Source organism: Rattus norvegicus, chromosome 10, assembly GCF_021556685.1.
Source record: "Rattus norvegicus strain SHRSP/BbbUtx chromosome 10, alternate assembly SHRSP_T2T, whole genome shotgun sequence".
NCBI classification, from domain to species: Eukaryota; Metazoa; Chordata; class Mammalia; order Rodentia; family Muridae; genus Rattus; species Rattus norvegicus.
This window is the reverse complement of record NC_141543.1, coordinates 56,809,175-56,835,223: the sequence shown is the minus strand read 5'-3', so window position 1 is coordinate 56,835,223 and position 26,049 is coordinate 56,809,175. Positions and strand designations below refer to the sequence as shown.

The 26,049-nt window shown below is 42.7% G+C and overlaps 1 protein-coding gene and 1 long non-coding RNA gene across 4 annotated transcripts in view; one reads left to right on the top strand and one right to left on the bottom strand.

Moving 5' to 3' along the window:
* LOC120095122 (uncharacterized) overlaps window positions 1-26,049 on the bottom strand; it is a 145,020-nt gene that overhangs the window by 72,741 nt on the left and 46,230 nt on the right. The window lies entirely within an intron of this gene.
* Window positions 1-26,049, top strand: part of Shisa6 (shisa family member 6) — a 295,429-nt gene that overhangs the window by 256,483 nt on the left and 12,897 nt on the right.

Below are 26,049 nucleotides of genomic sequence, written 5' to 3'. Positions count from 1 at the left end.
GGGGGCTTTTATTAAGATAGGCCAGCCACTAAACAAATATGTGATTCTATTTATATGATCTACATTTAAAAAATTAGTAATAGTACAACCTATAGTTAGAAGTCAAAGGCTCAGGATGGAGAGGGTGTGCTCAGTCAGCCTTTATTAGGATGGACTCCTAGAGTGAAACCACTCTGGAGCTGGATGGTGGAGTGTCTGGAAAGGATCAGAAATACCCATGCTGCTATGGAGTGTCCAGCCAGGAGCAGGAACAAGCTCATGTTATATCCTGTATTTTACCATAATTAAAAAGTTTAAAATAATAGAAAACATTGTAAACACTAGCTTCCCTGCTTGAACCTCACCTTCATTTCTCAGCCCACCAGCTATCTGGCTTCTGCGTCTCCATTCTAGCAGACTTCCAGCCGCAGTCACCTTGACACATGCTTAAAACCCAGCAAACTGCTTCTTTCTCTCCTCCCATAATCCCCACACTGATACCTGCTGGCGACTCTTCCAGTACTCTCGCCTCCATCCTCCAGTTTCCATTGCTCCACACACTCCTATCTCTAACTCTCTCCACCCCACTGTATCTGGTCCACGGGTTAGATATTGGTTCTTTGAACATCTAGGTCCTTTCAATTCTCTCACCCAGCACCACAACATCCCCACTCAGAGGAACTCATCAGATCTCACAGTTTTAATGCAATCCACACACTTATGACTCATAGAGCTGCATCTCCAGGCCTGGCCTTTTTCTCTGAAATTCTTCTGCCTGCTTGACCTCACCATTCAGGTGTTTCAAAAGCATCTCACATTTACTGTGTTCCAAATACAACCTCTGACTTTACATTCCAGCCCCAAACCCTGCATCCAGCATTCTCCCTGGTCTCAGCAAAAATGAAATTGTTCAACTGCTCAGCCAGCATGCCTTCTGTCTCTCGTTTTCTTATAACACCCATGTTTACAGTTTCATGTCCTCCCTTTTCACATATACGGTATGCATACACATTGCGTTCAGCTTTGAATGATGCCTTCAAGATGCCTCGAATCTGCCTCATGCTCTTTCAACCTTCTTGGTCCATCAGCATCTTTCTTCTCCTGTTGCCATGCTCTCCTTACTGGCCCAGCATGCTTCATTTTTTTTTCTTTTTGGAGCTGGGTACCGAACCCAGGGCCTTGTGCTTGCTAGGCAAGTGCTCTACCACTGAGCTAAATCCCCAACCCCTGGCCCAGCATCCTAAGTGTTTCCTTTTCCTTCTCTCCCTTGCCTTTAGCCACATAAGAACTCTACCTCCACAGGCCATTCAATGTTACTTCTGTACTCAGCTCAAGCTTAGCTTTGCTCTATCCCCAAACTCTGCATATACAGGACACACACACACACACACACACACACACACACACACACACACACACACTTCCATTTCTTTATTCTTCAGCCTATGTCCATTTTGCTTAGCTGGGTCATCATTTTCAAGACCTTTTTATGGTGTCACTTGTCCGAGAATCCATTCTTGATCACTGGATGATCACTACATTCTACTATCATCCATTCCTCATGTCTGACATTGGCTTGGCCTTTACTACGAAAGCAATTCTTCACCTATTTGTTTCACACTTATCATTACCTGTGTCTTCCTATAAACTTTGGATGCAGTACATACCTGAGCCGCATCTGCTTGGCTCAGTAATGTATTTCTAGAGACTCTCTGACAGCGCCTGCCTGGAACCCGGCATGTTAATGAATCCTTGTTTGACAGATTGAGGTAATGTCACCATGAAATGCAATGTCTTTGACTTAGTTTGTGTTTCTATTGAGATTAAAAATGGCCATATTTTAGCAATTTATAATCCCTGATTTCCCACATTTTGTTAACAAGTAAAAATTAATTAAAGTAAATAATATCCAGATTCATTAATGCATAGATTTTATTTGTTTTCTAAAAGGGTTTGAGGGTAATATTTAATGTTTATTTTGTACTTAAAGCAAGAAGATTTTATAAGAATGAGTAACAATTTGGCGCCATTTAAAATAATTCATATTATCAATTTATCTTCATTTTTAGCATCTTTTGGACTTGGGGCTTTCAATCAACTTGGCTTCAATCATGCTTCTAGGATCGCTTCCAGTTGCTGGTTAAATGTTTTAGATACTCTTTCTTGCAGTTGCTGCCTATCTTACTTAGCTATGACTGTAATGAAACATGATTACAAAAGGCAAGCTAGAGGGGAAAGGGTTTATTTGGCTTTCACTTCTACATCATAGTCTATCATTGAAGAGAGTCAGGACAGGAACTCAAACAGGGCAGGAACCTGGAGGCAGGAGCTGATGCAGGGACTATAGAAGGGTGATGCTTACTGTCTTGCTTCCCCCGGCTTGCTCAGCCTGCTTTCTGTGTGAAACTCAGGAGCACCAGTCCACGGATGGTCTCACCCACAATAGGCTTGCCTTACCAGATAATCTGCTAATTAAGAATGTATCCTACAGGCTTGACTCCAACCCCACTTTATGAAAGAATTTCTTAATCAAGGTTCCCTCCTCTCTGATGACTTTAACTTTCATCAAGTTGACATAAAACTATCCAGCACACACTGCCTTTCAATTAGCAACTATGCGGTGACTAACTGGACCTCAGCTCTGCTCTCTCAATTTATTCTTAATGAGACAGCCCATGTTGCAACTATATGGAAGTTTTACATTGGGAGTTAAAAAAAAAAACAACTTCTCACTGGTATCTCTAATTATGACGTTATATTTTCAGATTACATTCCTCTTATGGGCTATTGTTCCCTGGTCCAGTAATGCATTTCCAAGCATGATTTCTTTATACTGGGTTGGGTGCCTTAATACTTACATGGAGGCTTCCAGAAAATCCTCTACCTTGTAGAGTTTCCAGATAAGTCTTGAGCTTACAGGCAGCCTCGGGCTTGCTGCCTTCAGAGCTTTCCTCCCGAAGCAACTTGTATGCTTTGCTTGAACATAATTTTTTAAAGATAAAGAAAAAAATCGCTCGAGCCCAATTTCCTGGCAGGCATCTCATCTGCAGACTTAGCTGAACATTCCGCGAGCCCTAAAAAGACCCATCGCTGTGTTTTCTAGGAACCACCGGCGAAGCCCGTCAGCAATCAAATAAGGTGCATGTGACAGGCATATTCTCAGGGTTGAGCAAGGAAGTTGCTCAAGTCTCCAACTCCAAAGAAACAAAAGAGAGAAAAGCCCACTCTGCCTGCTGGGTTCTCTGCTGCTGCTCAAGGTTGCAGCGTCTCTTGTTTGTATTCTGAGCGATTTATTCTTCCTGGTGTCTGTGGGTGGAGTAGACTCTGCAAAGGAAATCTGCCAAAACACTGGAAGCGTGCTTGAATGAAAGTGCTGAAATATCACTGTGGGTGCAGGCAGGTGCCTCTCTCAAGAGCCAGAGAGAAGAGAATGCTTGATAGAGAAGAGGCTCACATTGGCCCAAACGCTGGGAGAGAGGTTGTAGCTTGTATCATCAGGGGGAGTTTGGCATCAAGCTTGGGCGACTCTGGCTATGGTTGTTTATGTATGTGTGCCTGTGTGGGTGCATATGTGCCTGCCTTGAAAACAGCTCCATTGGTGCTTGGGTTTACCTCCTTTACGGTGGGTTCTTTACTGGGTAGTGATGTAAGGAGCTATGACTTGAAGGTGTTGGAAATAGTATGTGTTTGAATCCTATGACAAGGTCCCACTAATGCCATGTGAATTGAAATAGGCCCCAAAAGTTCTAAGAAAAGCACCGGCTCTTGCTTTGAGACTGGGGAAACAGCAGGTTAAACACTACGAGAGATTGTCTTGGGGCCAAGTTGGGCAAAAATAGTATTGGGAGGAGACAAGCAGCTCCTTTTCTCCTGTAGATTGGCACGGTCCAGAGTTGCTCCAGAGTTCCAGAGACGGCGGGTTAAACCCATGAATAACACATTATCTGACATGCTTTAAGACGTAAGATATTTCTCTTGATAATGGACCTAGGCATGGTTTTCACTTTACTGCACTTCACAATTTTTCTATAATTTCTGAATGCCTTGTAACATCAATTACTTCTATAATGTGAGATTTCAAAGTCAGTAATAAAGGGCTTCAGGACATGGCTCAGTGGTAGAGCACTTGTCTGGCACTGACAAGACCCTAGTTCAATTCCCAGCACAGTTAAATAAGGAAACAGATAAAATTAATCACCCTCAAAAGAAATAAATTAGAGACTAATTTTAGAATCTGATTCCCTTACCTGCTGAAACCCTAGGACAATGGATCCAGGATACTCTCAAGTCTAGTTAGCGGAGGACCAGCAGGTCTTGGCGGTTGCTATTTTGAATTTGATTTGGATATTGTTCATTTATCTTTCACCTTCTTCCAGAAAGACATGAAATCATCTTTATAAAAGAACGACTTACTTAGAAGGGAAAGAAAAACTGAGGTAGAGTAGACAAAGAAAAAGGAAGAATTATGCTAAACTCCATGGCTTTGCCATCCATTCTCCCATGGGTTTGAGTAGGCCATTCCAACATCCAGTCACAGAATGGTGTCATCTTGGTGAAATGATATATGCCACCCTAGGGGGAAAGCAGTCACTCATGTGGTGGTCTCTAACACCTGGGATAAGGGTCAGGCTTCCTTTTCCCAGGGCTTTCTTCCAGAGTATGTTGTATTATAACAAACAAGGCTATTAGAGGTGATTTGCATCAAAGGCCTATTTCACATCACAGTCTTCAAGGGAAGGACATATCGATGTCAGTAAATGTAAATGGTGGTGGTATGACACGATCCCGGGAGCTCCTTGTCTCTGTTGATTCGATTTGGACAATGTGGCTCTAAACGTCAGCCTGAGCAAATGGCCTATATTTACTTTCTCCACATCTCCCTTGGTATCATTTCCCTCAAGCACGCTACTGACACATACACAGGGGGGAGATGTAGAGATCATATTCCTGGCAGTGCAAGAGAGCCTGTGGGTGGCAGGGAGTGCTTCTGGAAGGAATTCACATCTGCTCGAGAACCTGAAGAACCTGGCAAGAATGTTACCCCATCTTGATGGCAGACCTGCATCCAGCGTGCACCTGCAGAATGTCCACCCATACTGTTCTTTCCCGCCTGTTCCCCGCATGTGCTGGAGAAGAGCCGACACGTCACGCTCGTGCTCCACAAAGCAGGGGCAAAGCCATCTTAGCCCACAAGGCTTTGGAGCATGTTTTTTAATCACATGCCTCCATCTCGGCAACTTTGTAGTTTGTGTTGTGGACCCATCACAGCATCCATAAGAATGAACAGTTCACAGAACGGACAGGGAACTTGCATGGGATTTTATACACGATTGAAGAAACTATCATGGCAACTCCCATCAAATCTCTCACTTTCTTGAGAGTGCTTCACAAGACCGAAGACATTTCAGTTGTCCTTATAGAACAACAGGGACTGACTTCTGCCATTTTGCATAGGAATGCAAAATAAAATTGACCTGAGAACCTAACCTCTTGCTTGATAAGCAGGATGGTGGTTTATTCATTGGGAGAAATGTCTAGGAAAGGAATAGCTCCACCACTGGGAATGGGTAAGGGGTTGGGGTTGTCTGTTTCGAAAGCAAGGCCTGTTTTCCTTCTGGATTAGGCAGGCGAGAATTAACTTGAAGTGCTTGGTAAGGTTTGTACAAAGCCACCAAACAGAATGACCTGTACACAGCTATAAGGTCAAGCCACTTCCTTAAGGGCTGCACCCTGTCCTGTTCTCCTCTGGTTTGTTGGGATTTGGCTGCATATATATATATATATATGAAACCATTGCTGAGTTCTAAGGACCCCAAGATAAGACAACATCACAGGAATTATATAGGACTTCTTCTGTGTGTTTGCTGGGGATTGAACCTGGGTCTCTGAGTGGGCTAAATACACTCTCAGCACTGAACTGCATATTCAATTCATGATCGCTTTCTATACTTAGAGACAAATACTTCTTGGTATCATTCAAGCCAATGGACCCAGACAGACATTTTCATCAGCTCCCAGAATAATCATGCATTGAAATTTCCTGTTTCCATCTATATCAGGCTTCTATCTGAAACCACTATAACCAGGGTGTGGGCCTCCATGAGAACCATATACCCTGAAATGAGTGGACCATTTTGTCAGGTACCACAGCAAAGTTTACCAATCAGCCTCTGTTGCTTGCAACTACATATTTGCCTCATTGTTACTTTTTCTTTTAGTATTGTATGAGCTCAGAGAGTTACTTCCAATTTTTGCACAGATTGAACTTCCACAAATCACCTTTAGTGACTTTTATAGTATCCAACTAGGCACTTATATCAGTTGTAACAAGGTTATGATATGATGATGTCATATAAACCCTATTATTAAAATATTATGCTTAAGATCAGGTGGGGTGTGGTTCTGTGGGGCAGCACTTGCATAGAATGCCTGAGACTTTGCATTTTATCCCTAGCACCACAAAGATAAGGATTAATAGAAAACTAAAAGATTTAACTAAATGAAGGAAGATATCATGTGTTTGAATGGAGACTTTTCAGCTATTTCCAAACTAATTAACAAATACAGTTTCAAACAAAAATTCTGAATTGGTTCATATGACTAAAATGATATCTGAAATTACACACACATCCACAAGAATGAATGGCCAAGGCACACATCTAAAACGGCAGGCAGATGTTTGTGCTTCTACACATTCAGATAGTCAAAGGCTGTGTACGTTTTTATGAGTACAATGTTGAAAGTGGAAGCACACACAGATACCAGGCGGCATGCAGTTGAAGAAGGAATTTTAATCCTCAGGGAAAGCATCCCAGCATCGACACTGGGTGGAAAGAAATGTTCACTTAATAATAAAGAACTGGCTTGTCCTTTTTGTGTGCGCAGTGTGGGCACCCAGAGGATGGCCAGGAGGGGATTCAGAAGTGTATCAGCTGGTGTTCAAAACCCACAGAGATGCCTTTGGGCAGCAAGCCCTGATAACAGACAGCAGCTGAATGAGGCAGGCTTCAGCAGACCTCACTCGGAGCTCTTTTGTGTTCAACTGTGGCTTACTTCACTAGCTGGTCCTGGTCACCATGCACCCTTCCTCCAGCTGCTCTTCTGCAACTGACATGGTCTCCCCCTGGTCTTGGTAAGCAGAACTGTGATCCCAGTGCCCCCAGCAGAGGCTGAGACAGGAGGATCTTAATTCAAGGTCAAAGTCAGCCTGCACTACACAGTGAGTCTCTGTGTGAAATAATAATAACCTCAAAATTGATGCGTGGCTTTGGATGCAGTTAACTGAGAATTCTCCCTATGCACCCCTCTGCCTGGACAGTCTTCCCTACATGCTCTTCTGGATACTGCGCTGCCAAATTATGAAATCTTTCACAATGGCTCATGATTCGGTGTGGAATTAAGACAGATTCATCCAAAATAAAGAAAAGACTGAATCCCGAGCAGTATTAAGCCATTCCATAATAAATTCCTATCTCAGGACACAAAACAAATAGATTCCACAAAAAGCATAGAAAAGCACTGTGTGTCTTCATGTGAATGGGACGATCTCACTAAGCAGACCCTACCTGAGGTCCAGACACGGTGCTCAAAACCTGTCCTTTGTGCTGAGGCATGGCTCGCTGGTGCAGTGCTCACTCTGCCCATACAAGACCCCAAGTTTTATCCCAGCACTACCAAAAATTAACAACTTTACACATTGTAAATTAATAAATGACCAAAGAGAAAGAGTAACTGTTGGAGAGCGAGAGCCAGTATCCCTTACATATCGAACTCTTTAAAATGTTAAAAAATAATTTCCCCAATAGGTGTGTGTGTGCTAAAGAGAATACTGAGTATATTAAACATATTCAAACACAGATAAAGCCTTCCCTACCAAACACAGGTGAGATGGAAAGATATGGAAAGATGAGTGTTCATCTTAGTGATTGGTGATACACAGTAAGAACTGGCTATTCACAAACGTCCTTCAAGTTGATGAAAACAACCCCTCAAAGAAAGGCCCAATGTTGCTCAGGGTGGAGGGAACCGTCATCAAATTTCCATTCCGAATAGGAAGAGTTATCCATCCGCACAGCAATTCTGTCAAGAATGTTATCTGAAACCGTTATAACTTAGAGATGCAGAATCTAGAGATTTTTCTCTAGGGAAAACAACAGTGGTCCTCCTGCAGAGTACTGCTTTATAACACACAGCAATGGAAACGAGGTAATGTTTAACACAAGGGACTGCTTTAAAGAACATACTGTGGCAAGGATTATGCTGTGCTCCCATAGCTGAAGGCTAAGCTGCCATTTACACTCACGGGTGTATGGCTTACCTTCAAAATAGTCACGCTATTTTGTTATCAAGAAATAATTGGCTCAAAGTTATTCCATTTTTATGGACAAAATGCACAATCACCCTTTATTTGTTTGCTTGCTTGCTTAGCTTTGCTTCCTAGAGTTTCAACAATCGCATGTGTTAATTATGTAGCTTTTAAGCTTAAAGTCTGTAGCCACTAGAGTTGCTTTTCAGAGACCAGTGATCCTCAGCTGTCCCTGGAAGCCAGACAGTGGAGCACAGATGCGGAAGGTTCCCACCACTTTCCCACTGCTTTGTCACAATAGAAGGAAGGTCTCAGGGTCCCCTGCTAGACCATTCTACCAGGGTCATTGATGTTTCTGTTGTCAAGGATGACCATTTATTTAAGATGCTCTTCTTTGTGTCCATAGCAGGGGGCGAGAACCAGAAAGCAGGTTATGAATTTTTCACCAATGCCAGGATATTTCACGGTGGAGGCGCAGAGCTCTGTGATGCTGGTAGTCAGTTCTCAGTCTGACAAGTGAAGGTGGAATTGGACAGCAAGCAGGGAACTGAGTAATTGCTCTTTCTTCTCACTGACAATATCAACTGATGTTTGGTGTTTTATTACAGTATTCATATGGGCAAGGTTCCCAGGAGACCAATAAAATCTTTCCAGTTGTCTTCAAATCTGATTTGAATAGAATGTGACCATGACAAGATCAAGTGCTGCGCTGAGAAACAGAAACACTGCTTATGTGGTTAGTGTCGGTGACTTGGGTATGTCTGCAGTGGGACTGTGTGCAGCATCAGCCAAGCCTTGCGACCTGAGCAAGTGGCTATGTCGGGTCCAGGTCATTTTCTCTGTGCCATGAGGATGATATTAGTTTCTGTCTTCTGGAGTTTTTGTAATGGTTCAAGTAATGTCTATAAAAAGTTAGACCCCATAATTTACCATGTTATTCAGTCTTTTTACACTGATTACATTAACACACATAAGTGATTTTGTGTACAAAATCAATGCTGTAGATGAGTAATATTTGAGGATTTATTACCCAGAATGAGGACTATAATTAATAACGATTCCAGTCCATTCATGCTTCAAAAGTAACGGTGTGCACTGCCACCACCCATTTTTTCTAAGAGGATAGAATCCTCCTTTTTTATTTGTTTGTTTTATTTTGAGTTTTAGAGACAAGGTTTCTCTGTGTGGCCTTGGCTGTCCTGGAACTCACTGTGTATAGGTAGACCAGACTGTCTTGAACTCAGAGATCCACCTGCCTCTTCTTCCCAAGTACTGGGATTAAAGTTGTGTGTCACCACCACTTGGCATGTTTCAAAATTAATAATGAGATTCTTAATATTCCAACTAGAGAAAACTGGTAAGTATGTAAAAATAATGGCTTTTAAATTAGCCCTATTTATTCACCTCTTGATATAAATACATATCAAAACATCGCACTGAACTGAAAAAAATCACTTACGGTCATTATTTATAATAACTAAAGTGTAACTTAAAACAAACTATACTTGGTAAAAATTCAATCAGAAGAAATATGAATGAGTTAGAAAATAGGAGAAATAAGAAGAGATTCCCATAAGAAGGTGGATGGCAAGGCAGTGAGATAGAAGAGGGAATTTGATCTGCTACTGAGGATGTGGAAGGGAATAGAGTTTGCAGTGATGTACATTAGGACTTGACCAGCATCAGTTGGAAGCTGGAAACTGGGATAAAAGTAGAGCAAGCTCTAGAGGAGACTTGAAGTTGAAGATCCCCCAGCAGCAGAGCCAGTCATACACAAACACACTCACACACTCAAACACACATAAACACACACATACACGCACTCACGCACTCACATACATTCACATACATACACATACATACATATACTTTCACACACATACACACACTCACATACATTCATATACATACACATACTTTCATACACAGACACACATACAGACACACACACTCACACATGCACTGACACACATTCACATACTCTCACATACTCACACACATACACACACAATTATATACACAACTCTTTCATATTGCCTCAGTTAATGAATTAATTAATGCTTTCCTTGATCATTCTCACTGTATCAAAAATCTTCAATCCATTTTGTATACTCTATAATTACACACACACATATTATATATATATATATATATATATATCCACTTAAATATTTATTGACAATGTGGGTTGTGTCTTATGCACCCTCACACTGCCCAGTTGTCCTATTTAAGCCAGATTTATCCATTCTATAGATGCTCAGGAGGTAAAAACATTATGTCAGAATTAAGAAACCCAGGTTGATTCTTCAATCACTTGTCATGATTAAGAGACAAGGTCTGCATGCACACAATTATAACATGGTGTGGAAAGTGGTATCCAGCCCTGGGAATCCATGGAGTATAGGTGAATTCACATTAAGGAATACTCCTCTACGGGTGAAGGGACTGAAGAAAGCTATAGAGGAAGAGGTGGTGTTTTGGCTAGCCTTGAAAAATGAACAAAAAGAATTGAGTGAATAGTAAGTGGGGCGAAAGACATCGTAGGAAGAAAAAGGCATGGCTGAGATTTGAAGGAGCTCTGAAAAGACCAGTAGGGAGGTGGGTGCTTATTGTAAGAAAAAAGAAGGAAGGAAGGAAGGAAAAAAAGAAGGAAGGGAGGGAGGGACGGAGGGAGGGAGGAAGGTAAAAGGAGAGAGGGACGTAAAGGGAGGGAGGGAGGAAGGAAGGAAGAATGAAGGAAAGAAAGAAGGAAGTCAGGCAGGCAGATAAGGGTAGGAGCAGAGCCCCCACCCCCCATATGCTCACCCACTATCTAGTGGACATAACTCATTGGAAGAAGTGCTTTGTATGTGGTCCCTAGGAAAGAAGGACTCTGTGCTTAACTCCTGGTCTTAAATACCTGTATCGGCAGAGTTCTCTAGAGTTACAGAACTTATGGAATGAATCCATATATAAAAGGGGAAATTATTGGAATTATTTATAGGCTGCAGTCCAACTAACCCAACAATGGCCAACTGTGAATGGAACATTCAACAATTAGTGGTTTCTCAGTCCTCCAAGGCTAGGTGGTTCAGCTGTTCTTCTATAGGTGCCAATAGATGTGCTGGCAAGTAAGTGCAAGCAGGTGAAGAGAAACGAAACTTTCCTTCTTCTACTGTCCTTATTTAGGCCTCCAGCAGAAGGTATGGCCCAGATTAAAGCTGTATCTCAAGATCCAGATTAAAGGTGTGTGTCGTCCCACCTCAAGCTCTGGATCAAAAGCTGTGTCTTGCAGCTGCAAATTCCCGATCGAAAAGTGTGTTGTCTTCTTGCCTCATGATCTGAGTCGCAGGTGTGCCCTCCATTTCTGGATTGTAGTTCATTCCAGATATAGTCAAGCTGACAACTGAGAATAGACATCATAATGCCTAATCACACTCACTGTATACATGGTCAATTCCATCAGTTTGCATGGTCCAAATGAAGAAACAGAGAGTGCCAGAGAGCTACAAGTTCCCATGTAAAGGATTACTGCACTGCTCTCAGCTGAGTCCGGCAATCTGTGTGCAGGTATTTGTGGTGTACAGAGGAACAATACACATTTCTTAAAGTATCAGCCATATTTGCGAATTGGCAAATCTAAATCTCTAAGAAGCTCCATCCAGATCAACAGGAAAGTCTACGTGTGTGTGTGTGTGTGTGTGTGTGTGTGTGTGTGTGTGTGTGTGTTTTCTAGAAAATTATTGATATAATATGGAGTGCAAGATTATCACATGGAGACTTGAGAAGGAAGTAATCTTGTATCTTGCTTCAGCTTCTTCTTTTCTGTCCTTAAGCAATTTCGTACCATCTCCAAAATGAGAATGACTTCAGAGTTTGTTGTAAAGTTTCAATAATATAACTTTTGTAGATTATGACGTGTCTGGCATAGCAAGTAGTAGTTGACACAAAGAGAAGACTAAGAGACTAGAGAGAGCCTTCATAGCTAAGAGTACTGTTTGCTCTTCCAAGGAGCTGGGGATTAATTACTAGCACCCAGACAAACAATGGTCTGTAACTCCAGTTTTAGGTGATCCAGTGCCCTCTTCTGGCTTCTACAGGCACTGCACACGTGTGAACTACAGACATACATGCAGGCAAAGCACTCATTCATACATGAAATTCTTCAAACAGTTTTCAAAGAGAGTATGATGGATGATGGTGAATAAAATAAATAGATGTGTCCTCTGAGAGGTTCCACCCAGCAGCTGGCTGAAACAGATGCAGAGACCCACAGACAAACATTGGACAGAGCCCGGGTAGTCTTATGAAGAGTTGAGGGATTCACGGTCCTAGAGAGGCTAGGTCCTAGGATGGTCAACAGATGGATGGATCTTAGGTTCTCCCAGAGACTGAACCTCCAACCAAAGAGCATACATGGACTGGGCTTAGCCACCCCCACCCCTACACATAGTCAGCAGATGTGCAGCCTGATCTTCATGAGGGTACCAACAACTGAAGCAGGAGTTGTACCTAAATCTCTTACCTGCATTGCGGATCCCACTCCCCTAACTGAGCTGCCTTGTCTGACCTCAGTGGGAAAGGATGTGGCTATTCCTGTGGAGACTTTGGAGGGTTGGGGGATACAAGGGAAGGCTCAAAAGAAGAGGAAGTGGGATGGGGGAGGGACTATGTGAAGAGCAGACCAAGAGGAAGGGGGCAGCCATGAAAATTATATAATTTGGTATATAAAGTAAATAAATTAATTAATGAAAAAAGACAAATAGATGATAGATAGATAGATAGATAGATAGATAGATAGATAGATAGATAGACAGACAGACAGACAGATAGATAGATAGGCAGGCAGGCAGATAGGTGATCTTTGTTAAATCACAACAAAACTACTGATCATGGAATAGTAATGTATGTAGTTTCTTGAGCCAGCCACCAGACTTAGACTTTCTCCCCTTAATATAATGTGTGTAATAAGCATGAAAATCAAGCATAGCTGTAAATACCAGGTATTTTACTTCCTAGAGGGAAATATCATTGCGTGTCAGATACACTCCTAATATTACAGGGTATATGCAGGTCCTGGGGTGGCCTGCTTTGTGCCAGGATATTTCTGAGGCTTCCAGAGTGTTGCACATCCTTGAAATGTCAGATGACATTGTCTGTCCCAGTTATTTTTCTTTGAGTTATACTTTGAAAAACTGAGTGACTTTGTGTTACCCAGTAAAAGAGTGAAGAGGCCTAGACTAGAGATTTGGAGGGTGCAGTGCCCAGGTGAGGGTAAATGGAATCTGAAATCTGCAAATGAATTCCACCATAAGCCCACTCCTGGGAGAGTGGCATAGACCCTACACTTCCATGGGGAGTCCATTAAATTGCTAGCTTGGCACAGATACAGAGGTCAAGCCTCATGTACCCTCTCACAAATCCACCTAAGGCCTCCTGAGGCTCCCACCTGATCCCACTTCCAGGAAATTCCCAGACTTTTTGTCTTTCATGAGCAAGATTTAAACAATTCAAGGGGACATACTTGGGCCTGCCTCCATGCCAGGAGGAGGATTAGCTCCCTGGAGCTGAGCAGAGGATGCTAAATGATCCTTTTGTAGTGATTACAATAGCCAGGAGCTAAACAAACCATCCTCAGCCTCTCTGGACACAGGGGAGACTTGCTACCATAAGGAAATGGACCACAGCCGTTGGCATGCAACCCTTCCAAGGAGACCTAAAATTTGCCTTTTAAAATGAATCTGATAGGAAAAAAAAAGAAATAAAGCATTGCTTCCCCATGTGGGCATAGCAACCCATGCAATATCATCTTTTTCAGGCAGAATTAAAAATGAAAAGTCCTCGCCAGAATAGGGAACCCTAACAAGGCTACACAGGAGAGGCTCATTGGCTCGATCCTGAGGGGTGAGATTCCAGAAACTCTGTATGAGAACCTATGTAGTAAGGAGTGATGAGGGTTGGATGAGAGCATCAGAATCAATGAACGCATGATGTCACTGGCAGCCCACCCGTCCTTGGAGGACTACCACATTATGATGCCAACCCTTACAGTTTGCCTCCCATGATATCTCATAATACAAGATGAGAAATGCTTGTGCTGGACTGTGTTAAAATAGCAACCAATCCTCAATCATTGCCAATGTGCGTTATACGTAAGGTGGGGAGAGAGTGTTGCCTGACTCCTCCATACACATTCATACCCTGATATACATAAAGCATTATAACCTATAAAAAACTGGTTCACACCAGTTTCCACTTTGGTGCTTAAGAGAGAGAGCAGGTGGCAAACGGGGGAATTCACCATGTTTTTCTGCCTCAAGAGTCGATTTGTTTACTCATTACATCATTCAAAAATCTGCACAAGGACCTTAAAGAGCCTAGGAGGGCTAAGATACAATGTTACAGATGCAGTTCATCTCATTCCCCTAAGTGTTCAGTGTAGTAATTGTTGGAGAGATGAGGCTGAACGGAGAAGTATTTGATCAACTTAGGAAAAGTGAGAGTAACCAACCACTCTGCACCGTGGTGACTTAGGCTCCCCTTCCAGAGGACTGAGGAGCACCACTGCCCTGGAGGATCTACGCATGGCTGTAAGAGCAGAAAGTGAAGATCTGGTCGCAAACATGACAAGGGTTGAAAGAAAAAGGCCCATGCAGGTGAAAGGCATTTCAGAGGGAACAGGAGTAGGCAGAGAGGGAGGCCCAGCCACTGTGAGTTCCTGGACTGTTGGGTGAGAGGACATGACCAAGGACCATGGGTGCTAGCTAATGCCTTAGTGGATCAGAACAGTTTTCCCCCCCTAACGATTCTTCCTTACACCAGAGATTAAACCTCTGGCTTTAAGCAACTAAACTGACCTCTTGGGAGTTTGGTGCATTCAAAGATTCAAGACCAGATTGGCAGTCTGAGAAATGATGCCATATCTGAGAAATGCTGTTCTAGCAGCCACGCAAGCAAACCCTAAAGGGGCTGGGCCTGGAAGAGAAGAGAGGTCATAAAGTTGTTTTGGCAATTCTCGAGTGTGGTGTTAGGACACAGTCACAATGCATGCTGGATTTGCCCTGTATTCTTGGATCTCATTGATAAAGCCATGATTTATAATTTGCATAGAATCTGTACACTTACCAGATTTCTGTGACTCACTGAGGAGGGATTCCATGTGTTATACTTATGCCTGAGTTACCATTAAGGGTATCTGACCCCCCACCCCCAAACACCAAAGCACCCTTCCTCTTTCAAGTATGGGAATTGCATGCATGACCCACCATGTACTCAGCTTCAACTTCTGTCCTCATCTACCATTTCCCACTCCAAACATACACACAAGCAAAAAATAAAAAATGCTTAGCCAGATACATGTACACGTGTGTCTCACAGAGAAAACTGACCATTTCTCTTAGTATGGTATATAAATCAGTACCAGTGATGGAACATTCGTGGCAAGCCCAATCAGCACTGACTGCCTAGGTGAGGATGGGAATTCTGTTTCTTGGTGGTCTATTCCCATTTCCAGAGATCCATCTGCTGTTGGTGGGCAGAAGGTTCTTTGCTCGGCTCCCTACTTCCTTCACAGAGCCTTGGCGCTCAAGTGGAGGTTGTTTTTCCACTTTATGGCCCCATCAATGTATCAATCAATGAGGCCTGGCCACTAATTAATTGTTATGCTATCCTGTCCCATGCATCAGGAAGACTGGTGGCCCCGACTGGGCACTGTGCCAAGACTCAGGAACTGACTAAAGCAAGGAAAGGAGGGGAAATGGGTGAGTGAAGGAACACAGATGAGATCAGTTGATACACCAAGGGACAGAATGCTAAAGTTAACAGACCATCTACATATCCCCAATAAGAACTCCTGGCAAACTCTTGGATCTACCATCTTGCCTGTGCTACATAATGCCAAGAATTCTGCTTTTCTATAGTCTGGACAAGAGCCTACTTCCCACATACCTCAAACCATCACCATAGACCCTACCAGAAGTTCTTGCGGTACACTAAAGTAGAATTTGTCTATGTGAAAATGTCAGGCGTAGTATGGAAAGTTTTCTGACTGACTCTCTATTCTTGATCAGTGGCTGTCCTACCTACCCACTGGCTCCAGATGGATTATTGGATGGGCTGTCTTGTACCATGGCTTTCGGGTGAGCTTAATGAATAGACACTCTCTGAAAAGTATGGAAGAGTGACAGAGAGTGAAATTGGAATACTTAAACCCCACAGCACTTCCCTGTACATTTATGGGCATGCAGCGGTGTCCCTCAAAGGTCAAAGGGCACTAAGCAAGCTCCTCCTACATTGCACTCCATGGTGGATAAAACTCCCTACGAGTTCCAGAGTACTGACCCATCCTTCTGGATTTCCTGCTCACATCCTTGAATGTTGCTCATACATTGAAGTTGTCCCAACATACCCAAATGGATACATATGTATTTCCTTCATGCACCCTGCTCCATGGACAAATATTAAAAACAGGGTATTTGTGGTTGAGTTTCTCAAGTTTTCAACGAGTATTTATCCAAGAAAAGGATCTAGAGTCAGCATGCTTCACCTACAGTCACTGCATGTCTCAGCTACAGTCACTGCATGCCTCACCTACAGTCACTGCATGCCTCACCTACAGTCACTGCATGCCTCACCTACAGTCACTGCATGTCTCAGCTACAGTCACAGCATGCCTCACCTACAGTCACTGCATGTCTCAGCTACAGTCACTGCATGCCTCACCTACAGTCACTGCATGCCTCACCTACAGTCACTGCATGCCTCACCTACAGTCACTGCATGCCTCACCTACAGTCATTGCATGCCTCACCTACAGTCACTGCATGTCTCACCTACAGTCACAGCATGCCTCACCTACAGTCACAGCATGCCTCACCTACAGTCACTGCATACTCACCTACAGTCACTGCATGCCTCACCTACAGTCACTGCATGCCTCACCTACAGTCACTGCATGCCTCACCTACAGTCACTGCATGCCTCACCTACAGTCACTGCAGGTCTCACCTACAGTCACTGCAGGTCTCACCTACAGTCACTGCAGGTCTCACCTACAGTCACTGCATGCCTCACCTACAGTCACTGCATGCCTCACCTACAGTCACTGCATGCCTCAGCTACAGTCACTGCATGCCTCACCTACAGTCACTGCATGCCTCAGCTACAGTCACTGCATGCCTCACCTACAGTCACTGCATGCCTCACCTACAGTCACTGCATGCCTCACCTACAGTCACTGCATGCCTCACCTACAGTCACTGCATGCCTCACCTACAGTCACTGCATGCCTCACCTACAGTCACTGCATGCCTCACCTACAGTCACTGCAGGTCTCACCTACAGTCACTGCATGCCTCACCTACAGTCACTGCATGCCTCACCTACAGTCACTGCATGCCTCAGCTACAGTCACTGCATGTCTCACCTATAGTCACTGCATGCCTCAGCTACAGTCACTGCATGTCTCACCTACAGTCACTGCAGGTCTCACCTACAGTCACTGCATGCCTCAGCTACAGTCACTGCATGTCTCACCTACAGTCACTGCAGGTCTCACCTACAGTCACTGCATGCCTCACCTACAGTCACTGCATGCCTCACCTACAGTCACTGCAGGTCTCACCTACAGTCACTGCATGCCTCACCTACAGTCACTGCATGCCTCAGCTACAGTCACTGCATGCCTCACCTACAGTCACTGCAGGTCTCACCTACAGTCACTGCATGTCTCACCTACAGTCACTGCATGCCTCACCTACAGTCACTGCATGTCTCACCTACAGTCACTGCATGCCTCACCTACAGTCACTGCATGCCTCACCTACAGTCACTGCATGCCTCACCTACAGTCACTGCATGCCTCACCTACAGTCACTGCATGCCTCACCTACAGTCACTGCATGCCTCACCTACAGTCACTGCATGCCTCACCTACAGTCACTGCAGGTCTCACCTACAGTCACTGCAGGTCTCACCTACAGTCACTGCAGGTCTCACCTACAGTCACTGCATGCCTCACCTACAGTCACTGCATGCCTCACCTACAGTCACTGCATGCCTCACCTACAGTCACTGCATGCCTCACCTACAGTCACTGCATGTCTCACCTACAGTCACTGCATGCCTCAGCTACAGTCACTGCATGTCTCACCTACAGTCACTGCAGGTCTCACCTACAGTCACTGCATGCCTCAGCTACAGTCACTGCATGCCTCACCTACAGTCACTGCATGCCTCAGCTACAGTCACTGCAGGTCTCACCTACAGTCACTGCATGCCTCACCTACAGTCACTGCATGCCTCAGCTACAGTCACTGCATGCCTCACCTACAGTCACTGCAGGTCTCACCTACAGTCACTTCATGTCTCAGCTACAGTCACTGCAGGTCTCACCTACAGTCACTGCATGCCTCACCTACAGTCACTGCATGCCTCACCTACAGTCACTGCATGCCTCACCTACAGTCACTGCATGCCTTACTTATAGGCACTTCATGTCGCTGAACCTCTTTTCTTACCTACAAAATAAATAGCTTTAAACCCACTTCTTGGCAGTTGAAATTTTTCTTCCAATGAACTCAGATAAAATAACAACTCAGAAGATTAATGGAAACAAAGGAGCACTGAGTGAAAAGTGGGGTTGGGAAGGACAATGAGGACACAGAATCCTGAAGACATGACCCTTTGAATCCTTTTAAGAAACCTACATAGCTTACTAGAGGCATGTTGGAATACATAGTTCTCAAGGTGCCACCCAGAGACTATGAGACTTGAGCACAGAGTAGGTCTGCATCACAGGGTCACCAGTGTTGCCTCTTGTAACCGGTCCGGGGAGTCACTGGCCTTTCACTTAGGGCATGGCAGGTAAGGGCCAGGGATGGTATATCAGATTTAGTGAACCAATAATGTCCTTATTGTCAGAGTAAAGGCACTGAAACCTATTGTGCCATCCTGTAACATACCTTCCAAACTGGTGGACTCTACAATATTCCAACTATTCAAACAGGTAGATGTTCTGAGATGTAAACCTAGAACATAGTCTACCTGCAGACATGCTCAGTGATTTTGCTAATATCAAACGTTTTGAAAATATCTTTAAGTTGCTCAGGGGAGAAGCACACAGCCACAACTGGTCCACCTCCATCAGATATCTCTTTGATGGAACACCAAAGCCTCTGGGCTACTAGGGAGCCAGAGGATAGTAGAGATTTTCTACAATATAGGTACATCTGTCCATGATTTAATGAGAAGACTGGCAAATCTTTTCTCAAAATTCAGTAAGAAACGAGTGCACAAAATTGTGACAGCCATTCTATTGCTCCAGACTTTAACTGATGGGTAAGTCTAGTTGTGATCTCCAGGATTTGGACATTCCTGGAGAACTAGTAAAGCATTGATTAGAATGTGTGCGTTGATGCTGTCAGCAAGGATCAGCACGTGGGAGTGGGTGAACTAAGTGGAACAGATTTCATGTTGGCTGTCCCTATCCTAAAGGCTGGAGAGAACAGATGTAGAAAGCAAACTTCTCTCTTCTCCAAGAAGGGGCTCTTGTTTCTCTTCTGTCTTGGACATTAAATCTGCTGGATCTCTGGGCTCTGGACTCCAGAAAGAACAGCAGCAACTCCCCCATCAGCTTTACCACCCCAGGTTCTCAGACTCTTGACCTTGAACTATACCAATGGTACCATGGTCCTGGGTCAGTCATCTGGGAATGAAGTCTTGCTTCCAGCATTCCATGGCCTCCTGCCTGGTGACAGCTTATCTTGTGACCTCTCAGATACCATGGTTATGAGAGTCAATACTCTCTTATATAAGTTACATATAAGAATCTATTGGTCTTGTTTCCCTGGAGATCTTTCAATAAAACACACTGGCTTTAAAAAAACCAGTAATTTGAGAAACATATCTTTTGAAAACAGCTCAAATTTGGGCGAGAGCACTGAGCACATAGTAGCCATAGTCAGTCTTGTCTTGGACTCATTTTTCTCTCCTCAGTCAGCACAGAAATACAATCAGTGTTAGATGGAATGCTGACCTTTGTGCTACTGTAGTCTAAAGATGCTCACCAGCTCCTGTTTGTTCCTCTCAGCAGAGAAGAGCAGCTATACCAGTACAGGATAACTTCTCTTCCTAAAGCAATGATGGTGGTCAGGGTCCACTGGGAAGATGTATTCTTCTAGATGCCAAAAAGAACTCCAGATGTAGTTAAAAAGTAGAGCATAGGCTACTATACAGAGGACTCAAAGTTCAATCCTTGGCATTGAAAGCCAACAAAAAAACAAAATCAAAACAATTGAGAACACATGCCTGGCCAAAGCAGCTAAGATCCCTGGAGTTTGGATGGCAGAGATTAAGTACAGAACCATGTTAGAAAATTATAGCCGTCAAAGACAGAATGCTTGATCAAAGAGAGGCCACTGTTAATTATTTGGGCAGGCTACAAGGCAGCAAGGTGTGTGAGTGTGGGTGTGGTGTGGGTGTGCATGCATTTGAATGCCCAAGAGACAAGCTTAAGACAACACGATACAGAAAGGTTAGATCTAACAGATTAGGCAATGTTTGTCAGGCTAATGCAAAGAAGAAGGAAGTGGGACTGGCAATATAAAAATCAAATCGAGTGAGCTTATGGGGCAAAGGAGGCACTGAACAGAGTGCTATTGAATGGGGATAAAGGAGAGGCATCATAATACAGACCTACCATCCTGAGCTTTTCTTACTCCACAGTGTAGTCCTGCCATATAGAAAGACAACTCTGTTAAGAATCCATACAGGAAATGACAGGGATGCAGGAGTAGTGGGAGACCTTACCACACCTCCCTCAGTCTTTGACAGATTAAGTAAGTGAAGAATGAATTAGGGTGTAGAGGGACTGGATAATATGTTTCCTGTGTCTGATGTACTAGATAGATGCCAAATTTTTACTGTAAGAGATGAAAATTCACCTTGTGTCTAACTGCCAGTAAAGCATTCGTGAGAACCGATTTTACAGTAGCTCACAAAAGAAGTCACAGTAAGTTCCAAAAAGTACAATTTGGACAGGCTCTGTTCTCTGATCACGTTAAAATGAAACAATACTAATGGCCAAAGTTCAAACCAGCAACCCCAAACACTTTGAAATTTAACAGTACTCTACTAAATAACTCTTGGGTCGATGAGAAACTAAGGCTGCAATTATAGAGCCCTTAGGTCCCAGCCACAGGAAGAACACCGCATGCTGACACATACAGGACAGTGCCAGAGATAAGGTCAGTGCTGAAGACCTGAGATGATTAACAAAAGAGACATAAGATAAGTGGACTAAAGAGTCAAGTCCAGAAATAAGAAAACAAGAATAAACCAAACCAAAGAAAACAAAGAAGCAGGAATAGCAAATTCCACAGTATAAAATAATTTTGGAGGTTGAAAAAAAATGCTGTCAGTGAGATGGGTCTTTCTAAGTGAATAATAATATGGATGAATTGCTAAACTAAAAATATCATGCTAGCACCCCAAAAGTGAGGAAAGGGGTACGCCTTCATCAACAGGAGCTTTTGGGGGCGGTTCTATAGTTTTAGGCTAACAGACTTTAAAATGTTCAATAGATCCTTTATTTTATTATTTTTTTGTTATGTGTATAAATGTTTTGCCTGCATGTTATCTATGCTATGTGAACTCTGTGTGTGTGTGTGTACACACACACACCCCTCCACAGGCCAAAAGAGGACACTGAATTCCCTAGAGCTAATTAGGCAGTTTTGAACCACCATGTGGGTTCTCAATCCTCTGCAAGAGACTCTAGTGTTCCTAACTGCTGAGCTACCTCAGCGTTGATATTTTAAGGAAAGCTATGACTTATAATTCAAGGAACAAAGAACAAAAATCTCACATCTTTTCAGTACTTAATTTAGACTAAGAAAGCTAGAATGGATGAATGGATGGATGGATGGATGGATGGATGGATGGGTGAGTGTGTGAATGGATGAGGACTCTACTGCCAAGTATGAGAAGGTAGCACACACACTGGTCAGGATTTAGGGGCTAGTGCCAGTGCCAGACTCAGTGGCTGGCTATAGACCCTTAAATAATCTTTTCCAACTTCAATTGCCTTATTTCTAAATTGCGAATGACAGTGGTATGGAGCTTCTGAAGTTGTCAATGAAATAACAAACCCAAACCTCTAGCAGTTTGCTAAAGAAAGACTCCATATCCAGTATTCATGGAGACACAAAAGACACATGTAGTGATATATATATACCAAGTCACACAAGATAGAAACACACACACACACACACACACACACACACACACACACTAGACATTTATACTATTGTACTCCTCCAGACCCTCTAAGTAACCAATATGTCAAATACAAAGTAAATAACTTTGAAGCATAGAGACAGAACCAGCCCAGAGATAAAGATTGCACCACTTTGCTTTGCAAAATCATAATTTTAATACAAACCTTAGCAGTGTTAGCACAGAAAATCCAAATTCTTTACGAGCATATGTGTATACATATATAAGTTAAATATGAGCAAATGAAATCCAGAGTTGCAATAAAATAAAACACCAGAATCAAATAAGGCATGTCCTGGGAGGAGAGGAATGTTTCAGCATTGGAAAATCTACCATCTACGTTGGCACATTGGGAGGCAATTGACAATGTGTTGACCCAGAAATGTAGTTATTAGCCTAAGGAAATAACACTCAGCCAAAGACTGTGCTCAAGGTTATCTGAGGTAACGTTATTAAATTCTTAAGAAATCCAAATACCCAAACTGGAGGAATTCTCAAATATACTTAGGTTACACTGTGCTTAAACAAACAGACTATGCTTTGTGACATATAGAAATAAAAGATAGACTCTCCTACGAGAAGGACTTTGGTGAAATCATTAAAAGAATGTTTCAATGAGTATTTCAAAATGTAAAAATATATTCATGATGTTCAATAAACATAGAAAAAAATAAAATAATATACGGTGAACAGAGGCTATACGTTTTAATGTCTGTGTTTATGTGTATGTATATGTACTATATACATAAGAATCACATAGATACACAAACATGTAAATATAAATATTGAGCTAACTCCTTGCTTTTGCTGATGCAGAAATGATGCAATGTGTAGTTGTCTACAGTTATCATTTTATGAAAATGTGAAGATGAAATCACCATCATGTTTTGATTCTTTTTAGGCAGATTAGTCTGCATGAAAATGCTCACACACATGCCATTATTCATTATAATGTTTAAGTGTGAGAGAGAAGAGTGTGCACAGCCCTTTGTGAAGCAAGGGAAATCAGACGGAATGGAATGAAGTGTCACAGTGGTTATTATAGGGCAGTTTTAATTTTCATTTCTGTACTTCATTTGAAATACTATTCCTTAATGCCAGCACATAAAATAATGCCAAATGTTAGAAAAATTACCTTCAATGAGTCTCAAAGAAGGAGCAAAATTCCACACATATTTTATGTCAAGTTACTTACCTGGTTATGACCTCATCTTTTCAAGATGCAATTTAAAGATTGCAGTTCAGGGACCTGGGGAATTTCATATGGTGTCTGGCTGTGACAAACTAATGGTATATATTCGTTAAACTCCACTCCCTAGTCAAGACATTTTTAGGATTAGTCAAGAAATAAAAGATGCATGTAAGAACAAATAAATCTAGACATTATGTTAAGTGAAATATGTCAGCAGAGAAAGATTGCAGCACATTCTCCTTGTGTATGGATGCCAAAATAGTTGATCTCGGTATTGAATATGATTTCTAGAAGCTGGAAAGTATGAGGGGGGGGTGAGACAAGAGAGAAACTGGTTAAGTTCTAGAGCTTACACCATGGGCTTGGGGGTAGCAAAAGCTGTCTGCAATGCCTAGTCTGTGTTCTACGACTGGCAAGACGCTTTCAAACATGAAACAATGACAGAGGCATGTTAATTCCCTGGTTTACCAACTCACACTGTACATGTGTCTTTAAATAGCATGTTACACACTCAACGAAATGCAATAATTAAAATCACAGAAAGAGTCTAAAACGACAAAGGTACCCTTTTTTAGCATGGGTCATGGAATGTAACTGGCTATCAGAAATAATTCCCTAGATTCCAGGGATCTAGCACTCTTTCCTGCTGTCACTAGAACTGTAAGGTGAAAGATTCAAAATATCACCAGAATGGTAGTTACCATTCCAGCCATTCAGCATGGACTCTATTTTCCTTTAAATCTTGCCACTTTGTTTTAAAATGGGAAAACAAACCAAATAAGCAAAAAAGGAACAAAAGTTGACCATGACTCCTGTCCTCTCCCCTTGCGACAAGAGGTTTCATTAGGAGGCCTAGGGTGGCCTCAAACCTCCTCCCTACCTCACCCTCCTCAATTCTGAGACCACAGAACTTCCCCACGACACAGTTTCTCTTTTCCCTTTCTTTCCTCTATGACTCAACTCTTCTCCCCCTCTCATAGTCACCTCTCTCCTCTCTTTTTATTCCCCCTTTCTCTACAATATGGAGTGGAATTTTCTCTTGCTGCTTAAAACCAGGTCTAAGGCAGAATGGATTTAATAATGGAGTCAACCCTCCTCCTTGACTGGATGTTTTGCTGACCTATTTAAAAGATTCAGTTTTAATAGACGAAACAAGACATCATTCACCCATTCTGGAATTATGTGTTTGAAAGAAAGAGAATAATTTGTCATAGAAATGGTGAAAGAGAAATCTTAATTTAAAAAAAATGACTTGTGACTGGATTGGGGAGATTATTATGGAAGAAAACTTTATGTTTCATTGGCTATGAGGGTTGAAAGCAGAGAGTTGCCAAAATGACTAATGTTTGGAATTCTAAGCTCATGGGGCATCAGTGTCATAGGCCAGAGCTCAGAGCTTAAGCATTGAAGACTAAAATGGCAAAGACATTTTGTAAAGGGCAGGGATTTCAAGGGGATGAAAGGGGTCCATATGTGTTTTAAGATTTAACATTCAAGCTACATGTGATTTGAAAGTGATCCTTTTAGGCAAGAAGCTATGAGCCAGAGTCCAACTCTTCATGAAGCCCAAAAATTCTGGGCCCAACAAAGGCAAAAGGGGGACTAGAGTTTGAGACCATGGGTTGGAAGGTCACTTTCAATAAGATGCACAGAGACGGAGATAATATCCCAGTCCTGCAATGATGGAAGACCTATGACTTATAATTCAGGGAACAAAGATCTCATGTCTTTTCTTCCCCTTATTTTGGCTAAAATCATATACATGTACCAATGAAAAGCAAGAATATAATACTGTGTTAAAGTAATAACATAGTGTTGGGGTATACTTTAGAGGCAAGCCAAATCTTCATTCAAACCACTTTAGAAATCTTTGGAATGGCATGAACTCTGAGCATTGGCAGTCTGGCTCTATTGATTTTATTGTTCATTCGATCTAAGTGGGCTTCTGTGTTATGAATAGAGAGAATGCTTTTGAACTATCGGGCTGTGTCAGTTAGCCAAGGACCCAAGACTCCTGATCTCAGACAGTGAACAGTACCTGATCTGCATCTCAGGTGTTGTCAGAGCTGTATGTATGAAAAGAAGAATCTCCTTCCCCTTTATACTACGTTCTTCCTTCCTGACCCACATGTACCCTAACATAGCCTCTATGGCCAGTCAGCCAGATCTAAGGATGTGTGTGGAGGGGGTTTGTCACACAGTGACCAAAGAAGGTTGATGTCGTTGGAAAGAGACAGAGACAGCAGGAAGAGTTTGTTTTTGAGCCTAGTATATTATTGTATGCCTTTCCGGGAAAGGCTTCCTTTGAGTCAGATCAAAA